At 39.9% G+C, this 13,821-nt stretch overlaps 28 non-coding genes and 2 pseudogenes across 28 annotated transcripts; all 30 read right to left on the bottom strand.

The window, feature by feature from the left end:
* Positions 1-238: 238 nt before the first annotated feature.
* LOC146015077 (5S ribosomal RNA) lies at positions 239-357 on the bottom strand. Its single transcript, XR_014448009.1, has one exon. It is a non-coding gene; the product is annotated as a 5S ribosomal RNA (ribosomal RNA).
* Positions 358-702: 345 nt separating this feature from the next.
* Positions 703-821, bottom strand: LOC146016821 (5S ribosomal RNA). Its single transcript, XR_014449700.1, has one exon. It is a non-coding gene; the product is annotated as a 5S ribosomal RNA (ribosomal RNA).
* Positions 822-1,166: 345 nt separating this feature from the next.
* On the bottom strand, positions 1,167-1,285 carry LOC146011809 (5S ribosomal RNA). Its single transcript, XR_014444995.1, has one exon. It is a non-coding gene; the product is annotated as a 5S ribosomal RNA (ribosomal RNA).
* Positions 1,286-1,630: 345 nt separating this feature from the next.
* On the bottom strand, positions 1,631-1,749 carry LOC146016750 (5S ribosomal RNA). Its single transcript, XR_014449630.1, has one exon. It is a non-coding gene; the product is annotated as a 5S ribosomal RNA (ribosomal RNA).
* A 344-nt stretch (positions 1,750-2,093) lies between these two features.
* LOC146015375 (5S ribosomal RNA) lies at positions 2,094-2,212 on the bottom strand. The gene has a single exon (XR_014448299.1). It is a non-coding gene; the product is annotated as a 5S ribosomal RNA (ribosomal RNA).
* Positions 2,213-2,557: 345 nt separating this feature from the next.
* LOC146015621 (5S ribosomal RNA) lies at positions 2,558-2,676 on the bottom strand. Its single transcript, XR_014448537.1, has one exon. It is a non-coding gene; the product is annotated as a 5S ribosomal RNA (ribosomal RNA).
* Positions 2,677-3,021: 345 nt separating this feature from the next.
* On the bottom strand, positions 3,022-3,140 carry LOC146014027 (5S ribosomal RNA). The gene has a single exon (XR_014446987.1). It is a non-coding gene; the product is annotated as a 5S ribosomal RNA (ribosomal RNA).
* Positions 3,141-3,485: 345 nt separating this feature from the next.
* LOC146015620 (5S ribosomal RNA) lies at positions 3,486-3,604 on the bottom strand. Its single transcript, XR_014448536.1, has one exon. It is a non-coding gene; the product is annotated as a 5S ribosomal RNA (ribosomal RNA).
* A 345-nt stretch (positions 3,605-3,949) lies between these two features.
* Positions 3,950-4,068, bottom strand: LOC146014411 (5S ribosomal RNA). Its single transcript, XR_014447367.1, has one exon. It is a non-coding gene; the product is annotated as a 5S ribosomal RNA (ribosomal RNA).
* A 345-nt stretch (positions 4,069-4,413) lies between these two features.
* LOC146013201 (5S ribosomal RNA) lies at positions 4,414-4,532 on the bottom strand. Its single transcript, XR_014446183.1, has one exon. It is a non-coding gene; the product is annotated as a 5S ribosomal RNA (ribosomal RNA).
* Positions 4,533-4,878: 346 nt separating this feature from the next.
* LOC146011808 (5S ribosomal RNA) lies at positions 4,879-4,997 on the bottom strand. The gene has a single exon (XR_014444994.1). It is a non-coding gene; the product is annotated as a 5S ribosomal RNA (ribosomal RNA).
* Positions 4,998-5,342: 345 nt separating this feature from the next.
* LOC146015343 (5S ribosomal RNA) lies at positions 5,343-5,461 on the bottom strand. Its single transcript, XR_014448268.1, has one exon. It is a non-coding gene; the product is annotated as a 5S ribosomal RNA (ribosomal RNA).
* A 345-nt stretch (positions 5,462-5,806) lies between these two features.
* LOC146016835 (5S ribosomal RNA) lies at positions 5,807-5,925 on the bottom strand. The gene has a single exon (XR_014449717.1). It is a non-coding gene; the product is annotated as a 5S ribosomal RNA (ribosomal RNA).
* Positions 5,926-6,271: 346 nt separating this feature from the next.
* LOC146011807 (5S ribosomal RNA) lies at positions 6,272-6,390 on the bottom strand. The gene has a single exon (XR_014444993.1). It is a non-coding gene; the product is annotated as a 5S ribosomal RNA (ribosomal RNA).
* Positions 6,391-6,735: 345 nt separating this feature from the next.
* On the bottom strand, positions 6,736-6,854 carry LOC146011806 (5S ribosomal RNA). The gene has a single exon (XR_014444992.1). It is a non-coding gene; the product is annotated as a 5S ribosomal RNA (ribosomal RNA).
* A 345-nt stretch (positions 6,855-7,199) lies between these two features.
* Positions 7,200-7,318, bottom strand: LOC146015619 (5S ribosomal RNA). The gene has a single exon (XR_014448535.1). It is a non-coding gene; the product is annotated as a 5S ribosomal RNA (ribosomal RNA).
* Positions 7,319-7,663: 345 nt separating this feature from the next.
* On the bottom strand, positions 7,664-7,782 carry LOC146016781 (5S ribosomal RNA). The gene has a single exon (XR_014449659.1). It is a non-coding gene; the product is annotated as a 5S ribosomal RNA (ribosomal RNA).
* Positions 7,783-8,127: 345 nt separating this feature from the next.
* LOC146015618 (5S ribosomal RNA) lies at positions 8,128-8,246 on the bottom strand. Its single transcript, XR_014448534.1, has one exon. It is a non-coding gene; the product is annotated as a 5S ribosomal RNA (ribosomal RNA).
* A 345-nt stretch (positions 8,247-8,591) lies between these two features.
* Positions 8,592-8,710, bottom strand: LOC146010733 (5S ribosomal RNA; annotated as a pseudogene).
* Positions 8,711-9,055: 345 nt separating this feature from the next.
* On the bottom strand, positions 9,056-9,174 carry LOC146014410 (5S ribosomal RNA). Its single transcript, XR_014447366.1, has one exon. It is a non-coding gene; the product is annotated as a 5S ribosomal RNA (ribosomal RNA).
* Positions 9,175-9,519: 345 nt separating this feature from the next.
* Positions 9,520-9,638, bottom strand: LOC146011372 (5S ribosomal RNA; annotated as a pseudogene).
* Positions 9,639-9,983: 345 nt separating this feature from the next.
* Positions 9,984-10,102, bottom strand: LOC146011805 (5S ribosomal RNA). Its single transcript, XR_014444991.1, has one exon. It is a non-coding gene; the product is annotated as a 5S ribosomal RNA (ribosomal RNA).
* Positions 10,103-10,447: 345 nt separating this feature from the next.
* Positions 10,448-10,566, bottom strand: LOC146016749 (5S ribosomal RNA). The gene has a single exon (XR_014449629.1). It is a non-coding gene; the product is annotated as a 5S ribosomal RNA (ribosomal RNA).
* Positions 10,567-10,910: 344 nt separating this feature from the next.
* On the bottom strand, positions 10,911-11,029 carry LOC146015374 (5S ribosomal RNA). Its single transcript, XR_014448298.1, has one exon. It is a non-coding gene; the product is annotated as a 5S ribosomal RNA (ribosomal RNA).
* A 345-nt stretch (positions 11,030-11,374) lies between these two features.
* On the bottom strand, positions 11,375-11,493 carry LOC146015617 (5S ribosomal RNA). The gene has a single exon (XR_014448533.1). It is a non-coding gene; the product is annotated as a 5S ribosomal RNA (ribosomal RNA).
* A 345-nt stretch (positions 11,494-11,838) lies between these two features.
* On the bottom strand, positions 11,839-11,957 carry LOC146015616 (5S ribosomal RNA). Its single transcript, XR_014448532.1, has one exon. It is a non-coding gene; the product is annotated as a 5S ribosomal RNA (ribosomal RNA).
* Positions 11,958-12,302: 345 nt separating this feature from the next.
* LOC146014016 (5S ribosomal RNA) lies at positions 12,303-12,421 on the bottom strand. Its single transcript, XR_014446976.1, has one exon. It is a non-coding gene; the product is annotated as a 5S ribosomal RNA (ribosomal RNA).
* Positions 12,422-12,766: 345 nt separating this feature from the next.
* LOC146015615 (5S ribosomal RNA) lies at positions 12,767-12,885 on the bottom strand. Its single transcript, XR_014448531.1, has one exon. It is a non-coding gene; the product is annotated as a 5S ribosomal RNA (ribosomal RNA).
* Positions 12,886-13,231: 346 nt separating this feature from the next.
* On the bottom strand, positions 13,232-13,350 carry LOC146014408 (5S ribosomal RNA). Its single transcript, XR_014447364.1, has one exon. It is a non-coding gene; the product is annotated as a 5S ribosomal RNA (ribosomal RNA).
* Positions 13,351-13,695: 345 nt separating this feature from the next.
* LOC146014407 (5S ribosomal RNA) lies at positions 13,696-13,814 on the bottom strand. The gene has a single exon (XR_014447363.1). It is a non-coding gene; the product is annotated as a 5S ribosomal RNA (ribosomal RNA).
* Positions 13,815-13,821: the final 7 nt, after the last annotated feature.

Below are 13,821 nucleotides of genomic sequence, written 5' to 3'. Positions count from 1 at the left end.
TAAAAAGACCTACAGGACATGATATTAGCAGGGGGTCTTAAATTAAACTACTAAAGAGGCTCAACACTGTTTAGCTGCCAAAAGCAGTTGGAATTGGGCCTAAACAGTGTGGTAAGTCTTTAGGTGATGGCTATTGTGTCTGTTTGACCTCTTCCAAATGTCTGTGCTGGCAATAAAAAGAAAAAGTTTCCAATTTAAATAGCTAGAGAATAAAAACAATTTGCCAGTAATGTGAAAAAACCTACAGCACCTGGTGTTCCCATGTGGTCTCCCACCCAAGTACTAACCAGGCCCGACACTGCTTAGCTTCCAAGATCAGACGAGATTGGGCCTATCCAATGTGGTATAGCTGTAGGTGAGTTAAAGCCACTTTTTTGCCCTCTTCTACTTCTATTACCAGGTAAGCTAATACAAAAGTTTCCTAACTGTATTGGCTTACTGAAAAAAATCATGTGTTGGTAATGTAAAAAGACCTACAGGACATGATATTAGCAGGGGGTCTTAAATTAAACTACAAAAGAGGCTCAACACTGTTTAGCTGCCAAAAGCAGTTGGAATTGAGCCGAAACATCGTGGTAAGTCTTTAGGTGATGGCTATTGTGTCTGTTTGACCTCTTCCAAATGTCTGTGCTGGCAATAAAATGAAAAAGTTTCAGTTATAAATAGCTAGAGAATAAAAACAATTTGCCAGTAATGTGAAAAAACCTACAGCACCTGGTGTTCCCATGTGGTCTCCCACCGAAGTACTAACCAGGCTCAACACTGCTTAGCTTCCAAGATCAGACGAGATTGGGCCTATCCAATGTGGTATGGCTGTAGGTGAGTTAAATTCACTTTTTTGCCCTCTTCTACTTCTATCACCAGGTAAGCTAATACAAAAGTTTCCTAACTGTATTGGCTTACTGAAAAAAATCATGTGTTGGTAATGTAAAAAGACCTACAGGACATGATATTAGCAGGGGGTCTTAAATTAAACTACTAAAGAGGCTCAACACTGTTTAGCTGCCAAAAGCAGTTGGAATTGGGCCTAAACAGTGTGGTAAGTCTTTAGGTGATGGCTATTGTGTCTGTTTGACCTCTTCCAAATGTCTGTACTGGCAATAAAAAGAAAAAGTTTCCAATTTAATGAGCTAGAGAATAAAAACAATTTGCCAGTAATGTGAAAAAACCTACAGCACCTGGTGTTCCCATGTGGTCTCCCACCCAAGTACTAACCAGGCCCAACACTGCTTAGCTTCCAAGATCAGACGAGATTGGGCCTATCCAATGTGGTATGGCTGTAGGTGAGATACAGGCACTTTTTTGCCCTCTTCTACTTCTATCACCAGGTAAGCTAATACAAAAGTTTCCTAACTGTATTGGCTTACTGAAAAAAATCATGTGTTGGTAATGTAAAAAGACCTACAGGACATGATATTAGCAGGGGGTCTTAAATTAAACTACAAAAGAGGCTCAACACTGTTTAGCTGCCAAAAGCAGTTGGAATTGAGCCTAAACAGTGTGGTAAGTCTTTAGGTGATGGCTAGTGTGTCTGTTTGACCTCTTCCAAATGTCTGTGCTGGCAATAAAAAGAAAAAGTTTCCAATATAAATAGCTAGAGAATAAAAACAATTTGCCAGTAATGTGAAAAAACCTACAGCACCTGGTGTTCCCAGGTGGTCTCCCACCCAAGTACTAACCAGGTCCAACACTGCTTAGCTTCCAAGATCAAACGAGTTTGGGCCTATCCAATGTGGTATGGCTGTAGGTGAAATAAAGGCACTTTTTTGCCCTCTTCTACTTCTATCACCAGGTAAGCTAATACAAAAGTTTCCTAACTGTATTGGCTTACTGAAAAAAATCATGTGTTGGTAAAGTAAAAAGACCTACAGGACATGATATTAGCAGGGGGTCTTAAATTAAACTACAAAAGAGGCTCAACACTGTTTAGCTGCCAAAAGCAGTTGGAATTGAGCCTAAACAGTGTGGTAAGTCTTTAGGTGATGGCTATTGTGTCTGTTTGACCTCTTCCAAATGTCTGTGCTGGCAATAAAAAGAAAAAGTTCCAATTTAAATAGCTAGAGAATAAAAACAATTTGCCAGTAATGTGAAAAAACCTACAGCACCTGGTGTTCCCAGGTGGTCTCCCACCCAAGTACTAACTAGGCCCAACACTGCTTAGCTTCCAAGATCAGACGAGATTGGGCCTATCCAATGTGGTATGGCTGTAGGTGAGTTAAAGCCACTTTTTTGCCCTCTTCTACTTCTATCACCAGGTAAGCTAATACAAAAGTTTCCTAACTGTATTGACTTACTGAAAAAAATCATGTGTTGGTAATGTAAAAAGACCTACAGGACATGATATTAGCAGGGGGTCTTAAATTAAACTACAAAAGAGGCTCAACACTGTTTAGCTGCCAAAAGCAGTTGGAATTGAGCCTAAACAGTGTGGTAAGTCTTTAGGTGATGGCTATTGTGTCTGTTTGACCTCTTCCAAATGTCTGTGCTGGCAATAAAAAGAAAAAGTTTCCAATATAAATAGCTAGAGAATAAAAACAATTTGCCTGTAATGTGAAAAAACCTACAGCACCTGGTGTTCCCATGTGGTCTCCCACCCAAGTACTAACCAGGCCCAACACTGCTTAGCTTCCAAGAACAGACGAGATTGGGCCTATCCAATGTGGTATGGCTGTAGGTGAAATACAGGCACTTTTTTGCCCTCTTCTACTTCTATCACCAGGTAAGCTAATAAAAAAGTTTCCTAACTGTATTGGCTTACTGAAAAAAATCATGTGTTGGTAATGTAAAAAGACCTACAGGACATGATATTAGCAGGGGGTCTTAAATTAAACTACTAAAGAGGCTCAACACTGTTTAGCTGCCAAAAGCAGTTGGAATTGAGCCTAAACAGTGTGGTAAGTCTTTAGGTGATGGCTATTGTGTCTGTTTGACCTCTTCCAAATGTCTGTGCTGGCAATAAAAAGAAAAAGTTTCCAATATAAATAGCTAGAGAATAAAAACAATTTGCCAGTAATGTGAAAAAACCTACAGCACCTGGTGTTCCCAGGTGGTCTCCCACCCAAGTACTAACCAGGCCCAACACTGCTTAGCTTCCAAGATCAGACGAGATTGGGCCTATCCAATGTGGTATGGCTGTAGGTGAGTGAAATTCACTTTTTTGCCCTCTTCTACTTCTATCACCAGGTAAGCTAATACAAAAGTTTCCTAACTGTATTGGCTTACTGAAAAAAATCATGTGTTGGTAATGTAAAAAGACCTACAGGACATGATATTAGCAGGGGGTCTTAAATTAAACTACAAAAGAGGCTCAACACTGTTTAGCTGCCAAAAGCAGTTGGAATTGAGCCTAAACAGTGTGGTAAGTCTTTAGGTGATGGCTATTGTGTCTGTTTGACCTCTTCCAAATGTCTGTGCTGGCAATAAAAAGAAAAAGTTTCCAATATAAATAGCTAGAGAATAAAAACAATTTGCTTGTAATGTGAAAAAACCTACAGCACCTGGTGTTCCCATGTGGTCTCCCACCCAAGTACTAACCAGGCCCAACACTGCTTAGCTTCCAAGAACAGACGAGATTGGGCCTATCCAATGTGGTATGGCTGTAGGTGAAATATGGGCACTTTTTTGCCCTCTTCTACTTCTATCACCAGGTAAGCTAATAAAAAAGTTTCCAAACTGTATTGGCTTACTGAAAAAAATCATGTGTTGGTAATGTAAAAAGACCTACAGGACATGATATTAGCAGGGGGTCTTAAATTAAACTACTAAAGAGGCTCAACACTGTTTAGCTGCCAAAAGCAGTTGGAATTGGGCCTAAACAGTGTGGTAAGTCTTTATGTGATGGCTATTGTGTCTGTTTGACCTCTTCCAAATGTCTGTACTGGCAATAAAAAGAAAAAGTTTCCAATTTAAATAGCTAGAGAATAAAAACAATTTGCCTGTAATGTGAAAAAACCTACAGCACCTGGTGTTCCCATGTGGTCTCCCACCCAAGTACTAACCAGGCCCAACACTGCTTAGCTTCCAAGATCAGACGAGATTGGGCCTATCCAATGTGGTATAGCTGTAGGTGAGTTAAAGCCACTTTTTTGCCCTCTTCTACTTCTATTACCAGGTAAGCTAATACAAAAGTTTCCTAACTGTATTGGCTTACTGAAAAAAATCATGTGTTGGTAATGTAAAAAGACCTACAGGACATGATATTAGCAGGGGGTCTTAAATTAAACTACAAAAGAGGCTCAACACTGTTTAGCTGCCAAAAGCAGTTGGAATTGAGCCGAAACATCGTGGTAAGTCTTTAGGTGATGGCTATTGTGTCTGTTTGACCTCTTCCAAATGTCTGTGCTGGCAATAAAATGAAAAAGTTTCCAATATAAATAGCTAGAGAATAAAAACAATTTGCCAGTAATGTGAAAAAACCTACAACACCTGGTGTTCCCATGTGGTCTCCCACCCAAGTACTAACCAGGCCCAACACTGCTTAGCTTCCAAGATCAGACGAGATTGGGCATATCCAATGTGGTATGGCTGTAGGTGAGTTAAATTCACTTTTTTGCCCTCTTCTACTTCTATCACCAGGTAAGCTAATACAAAAGTTTCCTAACTTTATTGGCTTACTGAAAAAAATCATGTGTTGGTAATGTAAAAAGACCTACAGGACATGATATTAGCAGGGGGTCTTAAATTAAACTACTAAAGAGGCTCAACACTGTTTAGCTGCCAAAAGCAGTTGGAATTGGGCCTAAACAGTGTGGTAAGTCTTTAGGTGATGGCTATTGTGTCTGTTTGACCTCTTCCAAATGTCTGTACTGGCAATAAAAAGAAAAAGTTTCCAATTTAATGAGCTAGAGAATAAAAACAATTTGCCAGTAATGTGATAAAAACCTACAGCACCTGGTGTTCCCATGTGGTCTCCCACCCAAGTACTAACCAGGCCCAACACTGCTTAGCTTCCAAGATCAGACGAGATTGGGCCTATCCAATGTGGTATGGCTGTAGGTGAGATACAGGCACTTTTTTGCCCTCTTCTACTTCTATCACCAGGTAAGCTAATACAAAAGTTTCCTAACTGTATTGGCTTACTGAAAAAAATCATGTGTTGGTAATGTAAAAAGACCTACAGGACATAATATTAGCAGGGGGTCTTAAATTAAACTACAAAAGAGGCTCAACACTGTTTAGCTGCCAAAAGCAGTTGGAATTGAGCCTAAACAGTGTGGTAAGTCTTTAGGTGATGGCTAGTGTGTCTGTTTGACCTCTTCCAAATGTCTGTGCTGGCAATAAAAAGAAAAAGTTTCCAATATAAATAGCTAGAGAATAAAAACAATTTGCCAGTAATGTGAAAAAACCTACAGCACCTGGTGTTCCCAGGTGGTCTCCCACCCAAGTACTAGCCAGGCCCAACACTGCTTAGCTTCCAAGATCAGACGAGTTTGGGCCTATCCAATGTGGTATGGCTGTAGGTGAAATAAAGGCACTTTTTTGCCCTCTTCTAATTCTATCACCAGGTAAGCTAATACAAAAGTTTCCTAACTGTATTGGCTTACTGAAAAAAATCATGTGTTGGTAAAGTAAAAAGACCTACAGGACATGATATTAGCAGGGGGTCTTAAATTAAACTACAAAAGAGGCTCAACACTGTTTAGCTGCCAAAAGCAGTTGGAATTGAGCCTAAACAGTGTGGTAAGTCTTTAGGTGATGGCTATTGTGTCTGTTTGACCTCTTCCAAATGTCTGTGCTGGCAATAAAAAGAAAAAGTTTCCAATTTAAATAGCTAGAGAATAAAAACAATTTGCCAGAAATGTGAAAAAACCTACAGTACCTGGTGTTCCCAGGTGGTCTCCCACCCAAGTACTAACTAGGCCCAACACTGCTTAGCTTCCAAGATCAGACGAGATTGGGCCTATCCAATGTGGTATGGCTGTAGGTGAGATACAGGCACTTTTTTGCCCTCTTCTACTTCTATCACCAGGTAAGCTAATAAAAAAGTTTCCTAACTGTATTGGCTTACTTAAAAAAAATCATGTGTTGGTAATGTAAAAAGACCTACAGGACATGATATTAGCAGGGGGTCTTAAATTAAACTACTAAACAGGCTCAACACTGTTTAGCTGCCAAAAGCAGTTGGAATTGGGCCTAAACAGTGTGGTAAGTCTTTAGGTGATGGCTATTGTGTCTGTTTGACCTCTTCCAAATGTCTGTACTGGCAATAAAAAGAAAAAGTTTCCAATTTAAATAGCTAGAGAATAAAAACAATTTGCCTGTAATGTGAAAAAACCTACAGCACCTGGTGTTCCCATGTGGTCTCCCACCCAAGTACTAACCAGGCCCAACACTGCTTAGCTTCCAAGATCAGACGAGATTGGGCCTATCCAATGTGGTATGGCTGTAGGTGAGTTAAAGGCACTTTTTTGCCCTCTTCTACTTCTATCACCAGGTAAGCTAATACAAAAGTTTCCTAACTGTATTGGCTTACTGAAAAAAATCATGTGTTGGTAATGTAAAAAGACCTACAGGACATGATATTAGCAGGGGGTCTTAAATTAAACTACTAAAGAGGCTCAACACTGTTTAGCTGCCAAAAGCAGTTGGAATTGGGCCTAAACAGTGTGGTAAGTCTTTAGGTGATGGCTATTGTGTCTGTTTGACCTCTTCCAAATGCCTGTGCTGGCAATAAAAAGAAAAAGTTTCCTATTTAAATAGCTAGAGAATAAAAGCAATTTGCCAGTAATGTGAAAAAACCTACAGCACCTGGTGTTCCCATGTGGTCTCCCACCCAAGTACTAACCAGGCCCAACACTGCTTAGCTTCCAAGATCAGACGAGATTGGGCCTATCCAATGTGGTATGGCTGTAGGTGAGTTAAAGCCACTTTTTTGCCCTCTTCTACTTCTATCACCAGGTAAGCTAATACAAAAGTTTCCTAACTGTATTGGCTTACTGAAAAAAATCATGTGTTGGTAATGTAAAAAGACCTACAGGACATGATATTAGCAGGGGGTCTTTAATTAAACTACAAAAGAGGCTCAACACTGTTTAGCTGCCAAAAGCAGTTGGAATTGAGCCTAAACAGTGTGGTAAGTCTTTAGGTGATGGCTATTGTGTCTGTTTGACCTCTTCCAAATGTCTGTGCTGGCAATAAAAAGAAAAAGTTTCCAATATAAATAGCTAGAGAATAAAAACAATTTGCCTGTAATGTGAAAAAACCTACAGCACCTGGTGTTCCCATGTGGTCTCCCACCCAAGTACTAACCAGGCCCAACACTGCTTAGCTTCCAAGAACAGACGAGATTGGGCCTATCCAATGTGGTATGGCTGTAGGTGAAATACAGGCACTTTTTTGCCCTCTTCTACTTCTATCACCAGGTAAGCTAATAAAAAAGTTTCCTAACTGTATTGGCTTACTGAAAAAAATCATGTGTTGGTAATGTAAAAAGACCTACAGGACATGATATTAGCAGGGGGTCTTAAATTAAACTACTAAAGAGGCTCAACACTGTTTAGCTGCCAAAAGCAGTTGGAATTGAGCCTAAACAGTGTGGTAAGTCTTTAGGTGATGGCTAGTGTGTCTGTTTGACCTCTTCCAAATGTCTGTGCTGGCAATAAAAAAAAAAAGTTTCCAATATAAATAGCTAGAGAATAAAAACAATTTGCCAGCAATGTGAAAAAACCTACAGCACCTGGTGTTCCCAGGTGGTCTCCCACCCAAGTACTAACCAGGCCCAACACTGCTTAGCTTCCAAGATCAGACGATATTGGGCCTATCCAATGTGGTATGGCTGTAGGTGAAATACAGGCACTTTTTTGCCCTCTTCTACTTCTATCACCAGGTAAGCTAATACAAAAGTTTCCTAACTGTATTGGCTTACTGAAAAAAATCATGTGTTGGTAAAGTAAAAAGACCTACAGGACATGATATTAGCAGGGGGTCTTAAATTAAACAACAAAAGAGGCTCAACACTGTTTAGCTGCCAAAAGCAGTTGGAATTGAGCCTAAACAGTGTGGTAAGTCTTTAGGTGATGGCTATTGTGTCTGTTTGACCTCTTCCAAATGTCTGTGCTGGCAATAAAAAGAAAAAGTTTCCAATATAAATAGCTAGAGAATAAAAACAATTTGCTTGTAATGTGAAAAAACCTACAGCACCTGGTGTTCCCATGTGGTCTCCCACCCAAGTACTAACCAGGCCCAACACTGCTTAGCTTCCAAGAACAGACGAGATTGGGCCTATCCAATGTGGTATGGCTGTAGGTGAAATATGGGCACTTTTTTGCCCTCTTCTACTTCTATCACCAGGTAAGCTAATAAAAAAGTTTCCTAACTGTATTGGCTTACTGAAAAAAATCATGTGTTGGTAATGTAAAAAGACCTACAGGACATGATATTAGCAGGGGGTCTTAAATTAAACTACTAAAGAGGCTCAACACTGTTTAGCTGCCAAAAGCAGTTGGAATTGGGCCTAAACAGTGTGGTAAGTCTTTATGTGATGGCTATTGTGTCTGTTTGACCTCTTCCAAATGTCTGTACTGGCAATAAAAAGAAAAAGTTTCCAATTTAAATAGCTAGAGAATAAAAACAATTTGCCTGTAATGTGAAAAAACCTACAGCACCTGGTGTTCACATGTGGTCTCACACCCAAGTACTAACCAGGCCCAACACTGCTTAGCTTCCAAGATCAGACGAGATTGGGCCTATCCAATGTGGTATAGCTGTAGGTGAGATACAGGCACTTTTTTGCCCTCTTCTACTTCTATCACCAGGTAAGCTAATAAAAAAGTTTCCTAACTGTATTGGCTTACTGAAAAAAATCATGTGTTGGTAATGTAAAAAGACCTACAGGACATGATATTAGCAGGGGGTCTTAAATTAAACTACTAAAGAGGCTCAACACTGTTTAGCTGCCAAAAGCAGTTGGAATTGGGCCTAAACAGTGTGGTAAGTCTTTAGGTGATGGCTATTGTGTCTGTTTGACCTCTTCCAAATGTCTGTGCTGGCAATAAAAAGAAAAAGTTTCCAATTTAAATAGCTAGAGAATAAAAACAATTTGCCAGTAATGTGAAAAAACCTACAGCACCTGGTGTTCCCATGTGGTCTCCCACCCAAGTACTAACCAGGCCCAACACTGCTTAGCTTCCAAGATCAGACGAGATTGGGCCTATCCAATGTGGTATAGCTGTAGGTGAGTTAAAGCCACTTTTTTGCCCTCTTCTACTTCTATTACCAGGTAAGCTAATACAAAAGTTTCCTAACTGTATTGGCTTACTGAAAAAAATCATGTGTTGGTAATGTAAAAAGACCTACAGGACATGATATTAGCAGGGGGTCTTAAATTAAACTACAAAAGAGGCTCAACACTGTTTAGCTGCCAAAAGCAGTTGGAATTGAGCCGAAACATCGTGGTAAGTCTTTAGGTGATGGCTATTGTGTCTGTTTGACCTCTTCCAAATGTCTGTGCTGGCAATAAAATGAAAAAGTTTCCAATATAAATAGCTAGAGAATAAAAACAATTTGCCAGTAATGTGAAAAAACCTACAGCACCTGGTGTTCCCATGTGGTCTCCCACCGAAGTACTAACCAGCCTCAACACTGCTTAGCTTCCAAGATCAGACGAGATTGGGCCTATCCAATGTGGTACGGCTGTAGGTGAGTTAAATTCACTTTTTTGCCCTCTTCTACTTCTATCACCAGGTAAGCTAATACAAAAGTTTCCTAACTGTATTGGCTTACTGAAAAAAATCATGTGTTGGTAATGTAAAAAGACCTACAGGACATGATATTAGCAGGGGGTCTTAAATTAAACTACTAAAGAGGCTCAACACTGTTTAGCTGCCAAAAGCAGTTGGAATTGGGCCTAAACAGTGTGGTAAGTCTTTAGGTGATGGCTATTGTGTCTGTTTGACCTCTTCCAAATGTCTGTACTGGCAATAAAAAGAAAAAGTTTCCAATTTAATGAGCTAGAGAATAAAAACAATTTGCCAGTAATGTGAAAAAACCTACAGCACCTGGTGTTCCCATGTGGTCTCCCACCCAAGTACTAACCAGGCCCAACACTGCTTAGCTTCCAAGATCAGACGAGATTGGGCCTATCCAATGTGGTATGGCTGTAGGTGAGATACAGGCACTTTTTTGCCCTCTTCTACTTCTATCACCAGGTAAGCTAATACAAAAGTTTCCTAACTGTATTGGCTTACTGAAAAAAATCATGTGTTGGTAATGTAAAAAGACCTACAGGACATGATATTAGCAGGGGGTCTTAAATTAAACTACAAAAGAGGCTCAACACTGTTTAGCTGCCAAAAGCAGTTGGAATTGAGCCTAAACAGTGTGGTAAGTCTTTAGGTGATGGCTAGTGTGTCTGTTTGACCTCTTCCAAATGTCTGTGCTGGCAATAAAAAGAAAAAGTTTCCAATATAAATAGCTAGAGAATAAAAACAATTTGCCAGTAATGTGAAAAAACCTACAGCACCTGGTGTTCCCAGGTGGTCTCCCACCCAAGTACTAACCAGGTCCAACACTGCTTAGCTTCCAAGATCAAACGAGTTTGGGCCTATCCAATGTGGTATGGCTGTAGGTGAAATAAAGGCACTTTTTTGCCCTCTTCTACTTCTATCACCAGGTAAGCTAATACAAAAGTTTCCTAACTGTATTGGCTTACTGAAAAAAATCATGTGTTGGTAAAGTAAAAAGACCTACAGGACATGATATTAGCAGGGGGTCTTAAATTAAACTACAAAAGAGGCTCAACACTGTTTAGCTGCCAAAAGCAGTTGGAATTGAGCCTAAACAGTGTGGTAAGTCTTTAGGTGATGGCTATTGTGTCTGTTTGACCTCTTCCAAATGTCTGTGCTGGCAATAAAAAGAAAAAGTTCCAATTTAAATAGCTAGAGAATAAAAACAATTTGCCAGTAATGTGAAAAAACCTACAGCACCTGGTGTTCCCAGGTGGTCTCCCACCCAAGTACTAACTAGGCCCAACACTGCTTAGCTTCCAAGATCAGACGAGATTGGGCCTATCCAATGTGGTATGGCTGTAGGTGAGTTAAAGCCACTTTTTTGCCCTCTTCTACTTCTATCACCAGGTAAGCTAATACAAAAGTTTCCTAACTGTATTGACTTACTGAAAAAAATCATGTGTTGGTAATGTAAAAAGACCTACAGGACATGATATTAGCAGGGGGTCTTAAATTAAACTACAAAAGAGGCTCAACACTGTTTAGCTGCCAAAAGCAGTTGGAATTGAGCCTAAACAGTGTGGTAAGTCTTTAGGTGATGGCTATTGTGTCTGTTTGACCTCTTCCAAATGTCTGTGCTGGCAATAAAAAGAAAAAGTTTCCAATATAAATAGCTAGAGAATAAAAACAATTTGCCTGTAATGTGAAAAAACCTACAGCACCTGGTGTTCCCATGTGGTCTCCCACCCAAGTACTAACCAGGCCCAACACTGCTTAGCTTCCAAGAACAGACGAGATTGGGCCTATCCAATGTGGTATGGCTGTAGGTGAAATACAGGCACTTTTTTGCCCTCTTCTACTTCTATCACCAGGTAAGCTAATAAAAAAGTTTCCTAACTGTATTGGCTTACTGAAAAAAATCATGTGTTGGTAATGTAAAAAGACCTACAGGACATGATATTAGCAGGGGGTCTTAAATTAAACTACAAAAGAGGCTCAACACTGTTTAGCTGCCAAAAACAGTTGGAATTGAGCCTAAACAGTGTGGTAAGTCTTTAGGTGATGGCTATTGTGTCTGTTTGACCTCTTCCAAATGTCTGTGCTGGCAATAAAAAGAAAAAGTTTCCAATATAAATAGCTAGAGAATAAAAACAATTTACCTGTAATGTGAAAAAACCTACAGCACCTGGTGTTCCCATGTGGTCTCCCACCCAAGTACTAACCAGGCCCAACACTGCTTAGCTTCCAAGAACAGACGAGATTGGGCCTATCCAATGTGGTATGGCTGTAGGTGAAATACAGGCACTTTTTTGCCCTCTTCTACTTCTATCACCAGGTAAGCTAATAAAAAAGTTTCCTAACTGTATTGGCTTACTGAAAAAAATCATGTGTTGGTAATGTAAAAAGACCTACAGGACATGATATTAGCAGGGGGTCTTAAATTAAACTACTAAAGAGGCTCAACACTGTTTAGCTGCCAAAAGCAGTTGGAATTGAGCCTAAACAGTGTGGTAAGTCTTTAGGTGATGGCTATTGTGTCTGTTTGACCTCTTCCAAATGTCTGTGCTGGCAATAAAAAGAAAAAGTTTCCAATATAAATAGCTAGAGAATAAAAACAATTTGCCAGTAATGTGAAAAAACCTACAGCACCTGGTGTTCCCAGGTGGTCTCCCACCCAAGTACTAACCAGGCCCAACACTGCTTAGCTTCCAAGATCAGACGAGATTGGGCCTATCCAATGTGGTATGGCTGTAGGTGAGTTAAATTCACTTTTTTGCCCTCTTCTACTTCTATCACCAGGTAAGCTAATACAAAAGTTTCCTAACTGTATTGGCTTACTGAAAAAAATCATGTGTTGGTAATGTAAAAAGACCTACAGGACATGATATTAGCAGGGGGTCTTAAATTAAACTACAAAAGAGGCTCAACACTGTTTAGCTGCCAAAAGCAGTTGGAATTGAGCCTAAACAGTGTGGTAAGTCTTTAGGTGATGGCTATTGTGTCTGTTTGACCTCTTCCAAATGTCTGTGCTGGCAATAAAAAGAAAAAGTTTCCAATATAAATAGCTAGAGAATAAAAACAATTTGCTTGTAATGTGAAAAAACCTACAGCACCTGGTGTTCCCATGTGGTCTCCCACCCAAGTACTAACCAGGCCCAACACTGCTTAGCTTCCAAGAACAGACGAGATTGGGCCTATCCAATGTGGTATGGCTGTAGGTGAAATATGGGCACTTTTTTGCCCTCTTCTACTTCTATCACCAGGTAAGCTAATAAAAAAGTTTCCTAACTGTATTGGCTTACTGAAAAAAAATCATGTGTTGGTAATGTAAAAAGACCTACAGGACATGATATTAGCAGGGGGTCTTAAATTAAACTACTAAAGAGGCTCAACACTGTTTAGCTGCCAAAAGCAGTTGGAATTGGGCCTAAACAGTGTGGTAAGTCTTTATGTGATGGCTATTGTGTCTGTTTGACCTCTTCCAAATGTCTGTACTGGCAATAAAAAGAAAAAGTTTCCAATTTAAATAGCTAGAGAATAAAAACAATTTGCCTGTAATGTGAAAAAACCTACAGCACCTGGTGTTCCCATGTGGTCTCCCACCCAAGTACTAACCAGGCCCAACACTGCTTAGCTTCCAAGATCAGACGAGATTGGGCCTATCCAATGTGGTATAGCTGTAGGTGAGATACAAGCACTTTTTTGCCCTCTTCTACTTCTATCACCAGGTAAGCTAATAAAAAAGTTTCCTAACTGTATTGGCTTACTGAAAAAAATCATGTGTTGGTAATGTAAAAAGACCTACAGGACATGATATTAGCAGGGGGTCTTAAATTAAACTACTAAAGAGGCTCAACACTGTTTAGCTGCCAAAAGCAGTTGGAATTGGGCCTAAACAGTGTGGTAAGTCTTTAGGTGATGGCTATTGTGTCTGTTTGACCTCTTCCAAATGTCTGTGCTGGCAATAAAAAGAAAAAGTTTCCAATTTAAATAGCTAGAGAATAAAAACAATTTGCCAGTCTTGTGAAAAAACCTACAGCACCTGGTGTTCCCATGTGGTCTCCCACCCAAGTACTAACCAGGCCCAACACTGCTTAGCTTCCAAGATCAGACGAGATTGGGCCTATCCAATGTGGTATAGCTGTAGGTGAGTTAA

The sequence above is a fragment of the Crinia signifera genome, chromosome 6 (genome assembly GCF_055691185.1).
Source record: "Crinia signifera chromosome 6, ASM5569118v1, whole genome shotgun sequence".
NCBI classification, from domain to species: domain Eukaryota; kingdom Metazoa; phylum Chordata; class Amphibia; order Anura; family Myobatrachidae; genus Crinia; species Crinia signifera.
The sequence above is the reverse complement of the archived record's forward strand: the minus strand, read 5'-3'. Positions and strand labels throughout refer to the sequence as shown.